Source organism: Schistocerca cancellata, chromosome 6, assembly GCF_023864275.1.
Source record: "Schistocerca cancellata isolate TAMUIC-IGC-003103 chromosome 6, iqSchCanc2.1, whole genome shotgun sequence".
Classification (NCBI taxonomy): domain Eukaryota; kingdom Metazoa; phylum Arthropoda; class Insecta; order Orthoptera; family Acrididae; genus Schistocerca; species Schistocerca cancellata.
The window spans coordinates 193,916,060-193,926,125 of record NC_064631.1 but is presented as its reverse complement, the minus strand read 5'-3'; positions in this window follow the sequence as shown (position 1 = coordinate 193,926,125).

Genomic DNA, 10,066 nt, shown 5'->3' with positions numbered 1-10,066 from the left:
GTCTTGCAAACGTACCCATCTCTTGACTCAGGGATCGAGATGTGGCTGCACGATCCGTTACTGCCATGCGGATAAATGCCGGTTATCTCGACTAGTAGTGAAACGAGGCCGTTGGGATCCAGCACGGCGTTCCGTATTATCTTCCTGAACCCACCGATTCCATATTCTGCTAACAGTCATTGGATCTCGACCAACGCGAACAGCACTGTCGCGATACGATAAACCGCAATCGCGATAGGCTACAATCCGACCTTTATCAAACCTTACACGAGGCATCACAACAACGTTTCACCAGGCAACGCCGGTCAACTGCTGTTTGTGTATGAGAAATCGGTTGGAAACTGTCCTCATGTTAGCACGTTGTAGGTGTCGCCACCGGCGCCAACCTTGTGTGAATGCTCTGAAAAGCTAATCATTTTCATATGACAGCATCTTCTTCCTGTCGGTTAAATTTCGCGTGTGTAGCACGTCATCTTCGTGTTGTAGCAATTTTAACGGCCAGTAGTGTAATAAAGCGTTATCGATCTATAACTAGCGTCATTTGGTTCGAATTTGACGATCTTTCCTGGTCATTCTTTACGTCAAGTATGGACAAAAATTGAGATTGTAATGCTCTTGGGGCTTTTCTATTCATTTTCTTTGCTTACGTTGTATCCTCTTCGTGTTTGAACTTAAATCGCATACATGACGTAGTGTAAACGAAATACGGGTGAGTCATTTGTTGCCTGAAGTGAATTATCTAGTTCGAACCAATGTAACATTCAGCTGATCATTCATTTATTCTGTGGAAGTAACTCTAAAGTATCTGTTGAAGATTGCAAATAAATAATAAGTTAGTTATTCATCGCTGTACCGTAATACCTTCTACTACACAAGTACTAGTAAAGCTGGCTACATTACCCTACGGTCGTGAACCTAGCATGCTGAAAGATCTTCAAAAGGTGAAGAATAAATCTCCAAATGGCTACTAAAGTAGACTGGAGAAAGAGAGTCTTCTCAAGTTTATGAACTACCAAGTGTCCTAACAAGAAACCTGTCGTATATCGAGTGGGAGATACGCAGCCATGTATGGAGGAGAGCGTGCATTGTTGAAAGAAGACCAGAAAGTGACACGATAGTGCGGACCTTAATCCACCAATCACCTGACGGAAGAAATATTAGTCGATCTGTACAACTAACCATTCTACTTGAGGTAGCGCAGGGTAGCGAGAGTATTAAGGATTGTAAATAGATTCTGTATTCCTTATTCGTTTCTGTAATGTTATACCCTTGACTGTAGAAGTAATTATAAAACTACAAGAAAATAAACTTCGTGCATTACGCCCTAATCCACGACATATGACAGTATCACTGGACAGAAATTATATCAAGGAACTTGGTCGTCTAATACTGTGATATTTCTTTTAGGTAAGTACTTTTAACTCACAGTGTTTGTCGCATCAAAGGCCATCTTTATTTCGAAGAGCCTAATACAGATCAATGTGGCCATTTCGGAAGCATATCGATGCAGACACTTTCAGTTTTAGTAGGATTCTCTACTTCCAAAACCTGCAATGCCTCTACTTAAAACTGGGGCAGGTATTCCTGCAGTTCTCCTTGATAAAATTTCACCTGTAAATTTGCTATATTTGAAATCAGTCATCAACCCCTGTAGACCAATTATTTGTATTTTACTTCAGCCTGGCGGTTATCAGTATTTTTGTTCATCCTAGTTTTCTACTTCAGTAAATACCAAGAAGACGAAACACTCATTGGGTCCTTATTTGTAAATCAGTACAAGGTATCTCTCATTACAAAACGTAGCTAAGCTTGTATGTGCTACTGTTGTGGCTAAATCAGTTCAAAATTTTTACACAAATCCTCCATGAAGTAGCAACATAATGTAGGCTTACTCCTAGTAGTGTATACAGAGGAGTATGACTCTAGTTTGTAGCTTTAACGGTTTAATTGGATGTACTTATGAACAAATAAAGCTGTCTTTAGTTTATTTCGTAGATAAAAAATGTGCAAGATAAGGTATTACGGTTACATAAACACCTTGATCAAATTGTTGAAAATGTATATCATAAATAAAGGTTTGGTTCTACAGAACACAGTCAGTTACCAAGCTTGACAGAAGGGTATGATTATGTGGAAGATACCTCACTGTTGGCTGCGCTATGTGGATGATACAGTTTTTATATGCCTAAGCCTTATACATGATGAAGAAAAATGCGCTCATTGGATTTCACAGCACGATTTCTCATTACCAATACAAAAACGTTCGGAAAAAGATATTGTCAAGCGCATGTGTTCGGTAGATAACCAATCTCAAAGAATTTTTGACAACTCTTGAAACACATGTGCGAGATGTATCTTCAGGCAAAGTGGTATAACAGCGGTATAAAGTGGGAAGAATATTGGGTGCTTGAGATGGAGGGTCAGGCAATGTGGTATAACAGCGATGTAAAGTGGGAAGAATATTGGATGCTTGAGATGGAGGGTTAGATACCGAATGTAGATGTATTTGTTTTTATTTTCCAATTTTAGTTACACACCCCCCATGAACCATGGACCTTGCCGTTGGTGGGGAGGCTTACGTGCCTCAACGATACAGATGGCCGTACCGTAGGTACAACCACAACGGAGGGGTATCTGTTGAGAGGCCAGACAAACGTGTGGTTCCTGAAGAGGGGCAGCAGCCTTTTCAGTAGTTGCAGGGGCAACAGTCTGGATGATTGACTGATCTGGCCTTGTAACACTAACCAAAACGGCCTTGCTGTACTGGTACTGCGAACGGTTGAAAGCAAGGGGAAACTACGGCCGTAATTTTTCCCGAGGGCATGCAGCTTTACTGTATGGTTAAATGATGATGGCGTCCTCTTGGGTAAAATATTCCGGAGGCAAAATAGTCCCCCATTCGGATCTCCGGGCGGGGACTACTCAGGAGGACGTCGTTATCAGGAGAAAGAAAACTAACGTTCTACGCATCGGAGCGTGGAATGTCAGATCTTTTAATCGGGCAGGTAGGTTAGAAAATTTAAAAAGGGAAATGGATAGGTCAAAGTTAGATATAGTGGGAATTAATGAAGTTCGGTGGCAGGAGGAACAAGACTTTTGGTCAGGTGAATACAGGGTTATAAATACGAAATCAAATAGGGGTAATGCAGGAGTAGCTTTAATAATGAATAAAAAATAGGAGTGAGGGTAAGCTACTACAAACAGCATAGTGAACGCATTATTGTGGCCAAGGTAGACTCGAAGCCCATGCCTACTATAGAAGTACAAGTTTATATGCCAACTAGCCCTGCAGATGATGAAGAAACTGAAGAAATGTATGATGAGATAAATGAAATTATTCAGGTAGTGAAGGGAGACGGAAATTTAATAATCATGGCTGACTGGAATTCGAGAGTAGGAAAAGGGAGAGAAGGAAACATAGTAGGTGAATATGGATGGGGAGTAAGAAATGAAAGAGGAAGCCGTCTGTTAGAATTTTGCAGAGAGCATAAGTTAATCATAGCTAACACTTGCTTCAAGAATCATGAAAGAAGGTTGTATACATGGAAGAACCCTGGAGATACTAAAAGGTATCAGATAGATTATATAATGGTAAGACAGAGATTTAGGAACCAGGTTTTAAATTGTAAGGCATTTCCAGGGGCAGATGTGGACTCTGACCACAATCTATTGGTTATGACCTGTAGATTAAAACTGAAGAAACTGCAAAAAGGTGGGAAACTAAGGAGATGGGATCTGGATAAACTGAAAGAACAAGAGGTTGTACAGAGTTTCAGGGAGAGCATAAGGGAACAATTGACAGGAATGGGGGAGAGAAATACAGTAGAAGAAGAATGGGTAGCTTTGAGGGATGAAATAGTGAAGGCAGCAGAGGATCAAACAGGTAAAAAGACGAGGGCTAGTAGAAACCCTTGGGTAACAGAAGAAATATTGAATTTAATTGATGAAAGGAGAAAATATAAAAATGCAGTAAATGAAGCAGGCAAAAAGGAATACAAACATCTAAAAAATGAGATCGACAGGAAGTGCAAAACGGCTAAGCAGGGATGGCTAGAGGACAAATGTAAGGATGTAGAGGCTCATCTCACTAGGGGTAAGATAGATACTGCCTACAGGAAAATTAAAGAGACCTTTGGAGAAAAGAGAAACACTTGTATGAATATCAAGAGCTCAGATGGAAACCCAGTTCTAAGCAAAGAAGGGAAAGCAGAAAGGTGGAAGGAGTATATAGAGGATCTATACAAGGACGATATACTTGAGGACAATATTATGGAAATGTTGCAGTAGTTAAGAAGACACGAAGAAGCTTGCACAGAATACATAGGAGTGGAGAAATGCACCAAACCAGTTTTCGGAGTGAAGGCAAGAACAACAACAGCAACTTACGTTTCCTAGCGGATTCGTTTATTCGTACGAGAGTGGGAAGGAAACGTATATTCGACTCCACATGTCACGTGATACAAGAGTGGCAATATGCACTGTACAGAGATCAGTTAATACAATTTCCAGATTCAGGCGACTTATTACTTCCCCGTAAAACAGATGACATTTCAATTTGTTCGGAAAATCCACAAACTAAAAAAAAAAGGCTGGAGCTATTTTGAACATGGCTATTTGGTAGAAGAAGAAATTAAATAATTCATATGTGCAGTGATGTCGGTCGCAAAATGCACAGAAAAGTACAGCGGGTAGTATCTTTAGCGATACTGTACTGCTGTACTTCCCTCGTGTTTGGCCCACAGTCCCGTTGTTGAATGAATATGGCGTATGTTTCCTTGTACATATCTGCCGCGCGTTGTCAACAGAAGGAGAATATCTTCATTAAAATGTTTGCTGCAGCATCCACATACGGCTAACTGCTCCGGCCTCAGGCAGTTTGCTATCCTATACTCTCAAACTCTGGCTTTAATTATTTTAGTAAAACGCTGCCCAAATAAAAAGTAGGAGAGGAATTGCGAGCTGCAAATAATTTCTGTTTTCCGTAGGAGGTGTTTCCGTACACATTGAAAGTCACCCTGTATATTTGATGGGGATAAAATACAGAATGCGAAACGTAATTTAGAAATCGAACAGAAACCAGACGACAGTTATAAGAGTTGAAGTACAGGAAAGGGAAGAAATAGTTGAGAAGGGAGTGAGACGGGTTGTAGACTAATCCCGATGTTATTCAATTTGTACATTGTCCAAGCAATAAATAAGACAAAGAAACTGAAGTTCAGGAAGAAGGCATAAAAGCTTCGAGATTTGTCAGTGACATTGCAATTCTATTAGAGACGGGAAAATACTTGGAATGTCAGTTGAACGGAATAGGTACTGTTATGAAAAGAGGTTATAAGATGAATATCATGAAAACTAAAACAGCGGTAATGAAATGTAGCCGAATTGAATCAGGCGTTACAGAGAGAATTAGATTATGAATCCATACGTTAAGAGTTCTAGAAATGTTTTGGTATTTGGGCAACAAAATAGCCGACGATGGCCGAAGTAGAGACAATGTAAAACGCAGACTGGCAATAGTAGAGAAATACTTTATGAAAGAGAGAAATTAGTTAACATGAATATCAGTTTAAGGGTTAGGAAGTATTTTCTGAAAACATTCGTATAGAGTGTAATCTCGAACAGAAGCGTAATGTGGACGGTGTACGGTTCAGACAAGAAGAGAAGCTTTTGTAATGCGGTCATATAAAAGAATGCTGAAGCATAGTTGAGTAGATCAAGGAAGTGATGAAAAGATTCTGAGAAAAAGGAATATATGGCGCAACACGGCTAAAAGAAGTATAAAATTTCTCCATTCTTTGCGTGTACTGTATGGTGCTTTTAATTCTTTCCCTTTGTAAGTAGGCTGTTTAGGTTTTTATGTCGGTAACGCCACGTAGCGCTCTATATGAAAATCACTGACTGTGCTGTGTGAAGTCTGTGGCTGGTTTGCATTGTTGGAATATTCGCTATTGTAGTATTGGGCAGCTGGATGTGAACAGCGCCTAGCGTTGCGCAGTTGGAAGTGAGCCGCCGGCAGTGGTGGATGTGGGGAGAGAGATAGCAGAGTTTTGAGAGCGGATGATCTGGACGTGTGTCCATCAGAGACAGCAAATTTGTAAGATTGGGTGTCATGAGCTGATATATATATATATATATATATATATATATATATATATATATATATAATGACTTTTGAACACTATTAAGGTAAATCGGCGCTCGCTGTATTGCAGTAGTTCGAGTAACGAAGATTTTTGTGAGGTAAGTGATTCATGAAAGGTGTAGGTTATTGTTAGTCAGGGCCATTCTTTTGTAGCGATTTTTGAAAGTCAGATTGCGTTGCGCTAAAAATATTGTGTGTCAGTTTAGTGTTGATGAGAATAAGTAAGGAGAGTAATGTCTGAGTACGTTCAGTTTTGCTCAGCTGTTTGAAAATCAAATCATGTAAGAGGTTTATCAGCACAGTCATTCATAAATTTTTCTAAGGGGACGTTTTACCCTAAACAGTCTTACTTTCTCTAGCCTTCCCTCCTCTGGGTGGGACGAGCATATCATTAACAAATTTACGTCGTGGAGGATATGACTCCGGAAATAAAAATCTCAGTATCCGTTAGTAATGTACAGAAGACACTGGACAGATTTTTGTAATTATTCTCTTTTTTTTTGCCTTTATACTGTATGTCCAAGGGGTCGCCATGTTAATTACTGGATTTGGCAATGTTTTGGTAGAGAATGGGCCGGAAGGCCTCCCCGTCACCACCCTCTCATCCCTCCTGTGAAGAGAATTAGTGTACCCGTCCAAGTTTAGTGTTATCCCATGCGAAAGTGTAGGAAATTTTTTTCCAAATCTTTGGGAATCGTGTTAGTGGGGCAGGACTCGGGTACCAGCCAGCAATTCACCTATGCGGATGTTAGGAAACCGCCTTTTGGAGAACGCGTGGATCCTATACTGTAGGCGTCATTTAAAGAGGCATTTTTTTTAAAATTCCGTCGTTAAGGGATGAAATAGGGGATGAAGGGTTTTTTCGAAAAATGTCTCTATGAAGGCAAGCTAGACCTACGGAAAATGATATTTTATTTCTCTGTCAGAAATAAAGAAATACGTGTTTCAGCATTTTTCGAATTTCAACCCAATGAGAGAGAAATAGTGAGTGGAAGCTGTCTTCGAAAATATATCGTTATTAAAGAACTACTGAAGTATTTTTATAACTACATCTGTGAACATTGGTGTTTGGCTTTCCGATTACAAATAAAAAATACGTGTTTCAGAGTTTTTGGAAATTGAACCTGTAATTTTTCCTCCTATCTACGTAATTCTGTAGCTCTCAATTCGTTCGAGCAATCAATCATTCATGATAGGAAACACAGTCATAGCTCAGCCACTCAAAATGATACTGAAATTTTACTTGTTAGAATGAAATCAGGCGATGATTCTTCTTCTCTGCAGGTTCGTGCTTTGCGGCAGTCTGCTAATCTGTACAAATAAAATGCCTCGTAATTTTGGGAGCGTTGTATAATTAGTCGGGAAACCTCAGATCAAGCGGATATTAGGCTTTGATGAAGTTTAACCTTCCGAAGAAGTAATGGAGCTCTTGGATTATTAAATGCAGGTTCGTATCCAGTCTTTCGGAAGTTCCCTTCTGATTAACAACTACGCAATATATCGATAAATATCATTAATTCTCAAATGTCTAATACACACCTTTGTATGAAGGAGCAGTCTATATATACTTCCTTTTTAATCGTACAGTTCGTATCAGTTATCTTCTGTGATAAATATCAATAATCAGATTACAGTTCTTCCAAACCAAGCTCAGGCTAATCGGCACGAAGACAATCTCCGAAGCTTTTTTCTTCTTTTTTTTCCTAACAACCACCAGAGAGAGTACTACAAAGAATACTTATGCGCTCATGGCGTAGCTATTGTATGAACTACTTTTCGCATGGATTCTGCGAGTATGAAGATAGAAAATTAGTAAACGTCATTCAAGGGTAGAATTGTATCAGAATAATTCATCGAATATAAAGAGATATTACAATTGCCCCTCTCAGCGAGCATAGTTAATGATAATACACTTTGCGAGCTAACAGATAAAAATTGTTGGGTTATTTTTTCAAAAGAGGAATATTTTGAATTAGTAGAATTTTTCTATAGAGAGTATGGGTAACATGTTAAGACAATAAGTTACGAGAATACCTACGCTGTAGCTTTTACATGTACCGGGGTATACCCGCATCCCGAGTACATAACCAGGGAAGATGTAGATTGGTGTAATTACGAAAAAGGTCTACCCATTTGGGAACTGGCATTCACAGGGAAACCCTGGAAAACCCGGAAGAATAGACCCCAGCTCAGGTATTAAAGAAGATAGGAAAGCCTAAATCCAGTAATTTTGAAATATATAGAAGCTCCATCGATTAGATCGAAGGAAAAGTGCCTCATAGCAAAAAAAAAATTTTACAATATTGCTCAAAAAAAATTTTCAAAATTCTTCTTTCGACGATGTAGCCGGCGATCTCGTTGTCAAGGCGATGGAACAGGAACACTGGGTACGGACACCGGGTAGGCGACGTACAGCGTCTGGTGGAGGCGGCACGGAGGACAGGCGATGGCTTATGGTACAAGATAGAAGCTGGTAATGTGCCGTAGAAACAGGAAGATGATCTCAGGAACAGATGGTCAGGGACGTGAACATGAAACAGGCTTAAAGTGGAATAAGAAAAGGTTCTGACTGAATAAATCCCTGGACGAGAGTGGATTAAGGCAACGAAGTTCATATTTCATCGTTGAACTCAAAATCGGAGTGGATTCTTATATTCTTCCATCTGTACTAGACTGGAACATCCAGCAGTCCTGACAATCGCAAATTTTTTTGTAGTCGTCAATACCAAAGTTGTTTTGCATTACAACTGCTGATGTCCAAAACATTGCCAAATAGACTGTGGGCATTTAAATTTTGTTGTAGCTCATATCGAATGTATTCCTCTCAAAAATTTTTTTAATCTAATCTTCGTTTTGTTATAGTACAGGTGGAAGTAGAGCATTGAATCTGTCCGAGGTTTGCTTTCAATTACGAAATTATGGATAAAATTTAAGTTTACACCTGATGAAAAATTTTAAACATAGGCACATGACACTGACTCCACAAAAGGAATAATTTGAAAAATTTTCATTATTCTTATAATTAATTGATTTATAGATCCACTTGCAAATAAATATCATTAATGATGACGTATGTTCATTTAACAAATCATCCACTCGCAGAATCTTCTTCATCCTCTCATGAACATTTATGGAAATATATTTCAACAATTATGTCCATAATATGAAACACACAAACTGCTATTCTTAAAATGTTAATTAAAATTCTTAAATTAATTCTCCTGGTAAAGAAGGCATAATGAAAAATCTAAAAATTATAATAATTTTCTCTCGCGCAACCAGAGAGTTTCTTCAATTGTTTGCAACAGTGACATTATCGACTGTTGCTTCATTTCACAGTTCATTTGTTATCTTGCGCGAACAGCGCACATCATACACACAGCGTATTTACCTACATATCCCACACTGCTCAAGTTTCACACGCAATTCTGACATAAGTGCCGTGTCTTGAGGAAATGTAGATGCACTTTCATTGTATATCACTGTGGCTTCTGCTCATAGTCCACACTTACAAACACTAGTAATTAACAAATTCTTCTACCTATCTTAAAATTTTTGTGCTAAACTATCACAGGAGTAATCTCACTGTCTCTTAACCTATCACAGGAGCAATCTCACTGTCTCTTAACCTATCACAGGAGTAATCTCACTGTCTCTTAACCTCTAGACAACATAAACTTCTTGATATTTATGTACACATTCGACTCATAGTCAAATTCAACTCTAAATTTTTCTCCATATTTGGTATCACAGATCTACGATCCTTCAAAAAATTTCTTAATATCATTATGTGGGAATAATCCCTTTATTTTTTTCGATTCGGGATATGCCAACAAGTATGATCCAGGATTTGGTATATTTACAATAACGTACGGTCCAGTATAAGTAAGATTCCATTTCTTTATGTTCTTCATTAGTTTCGAG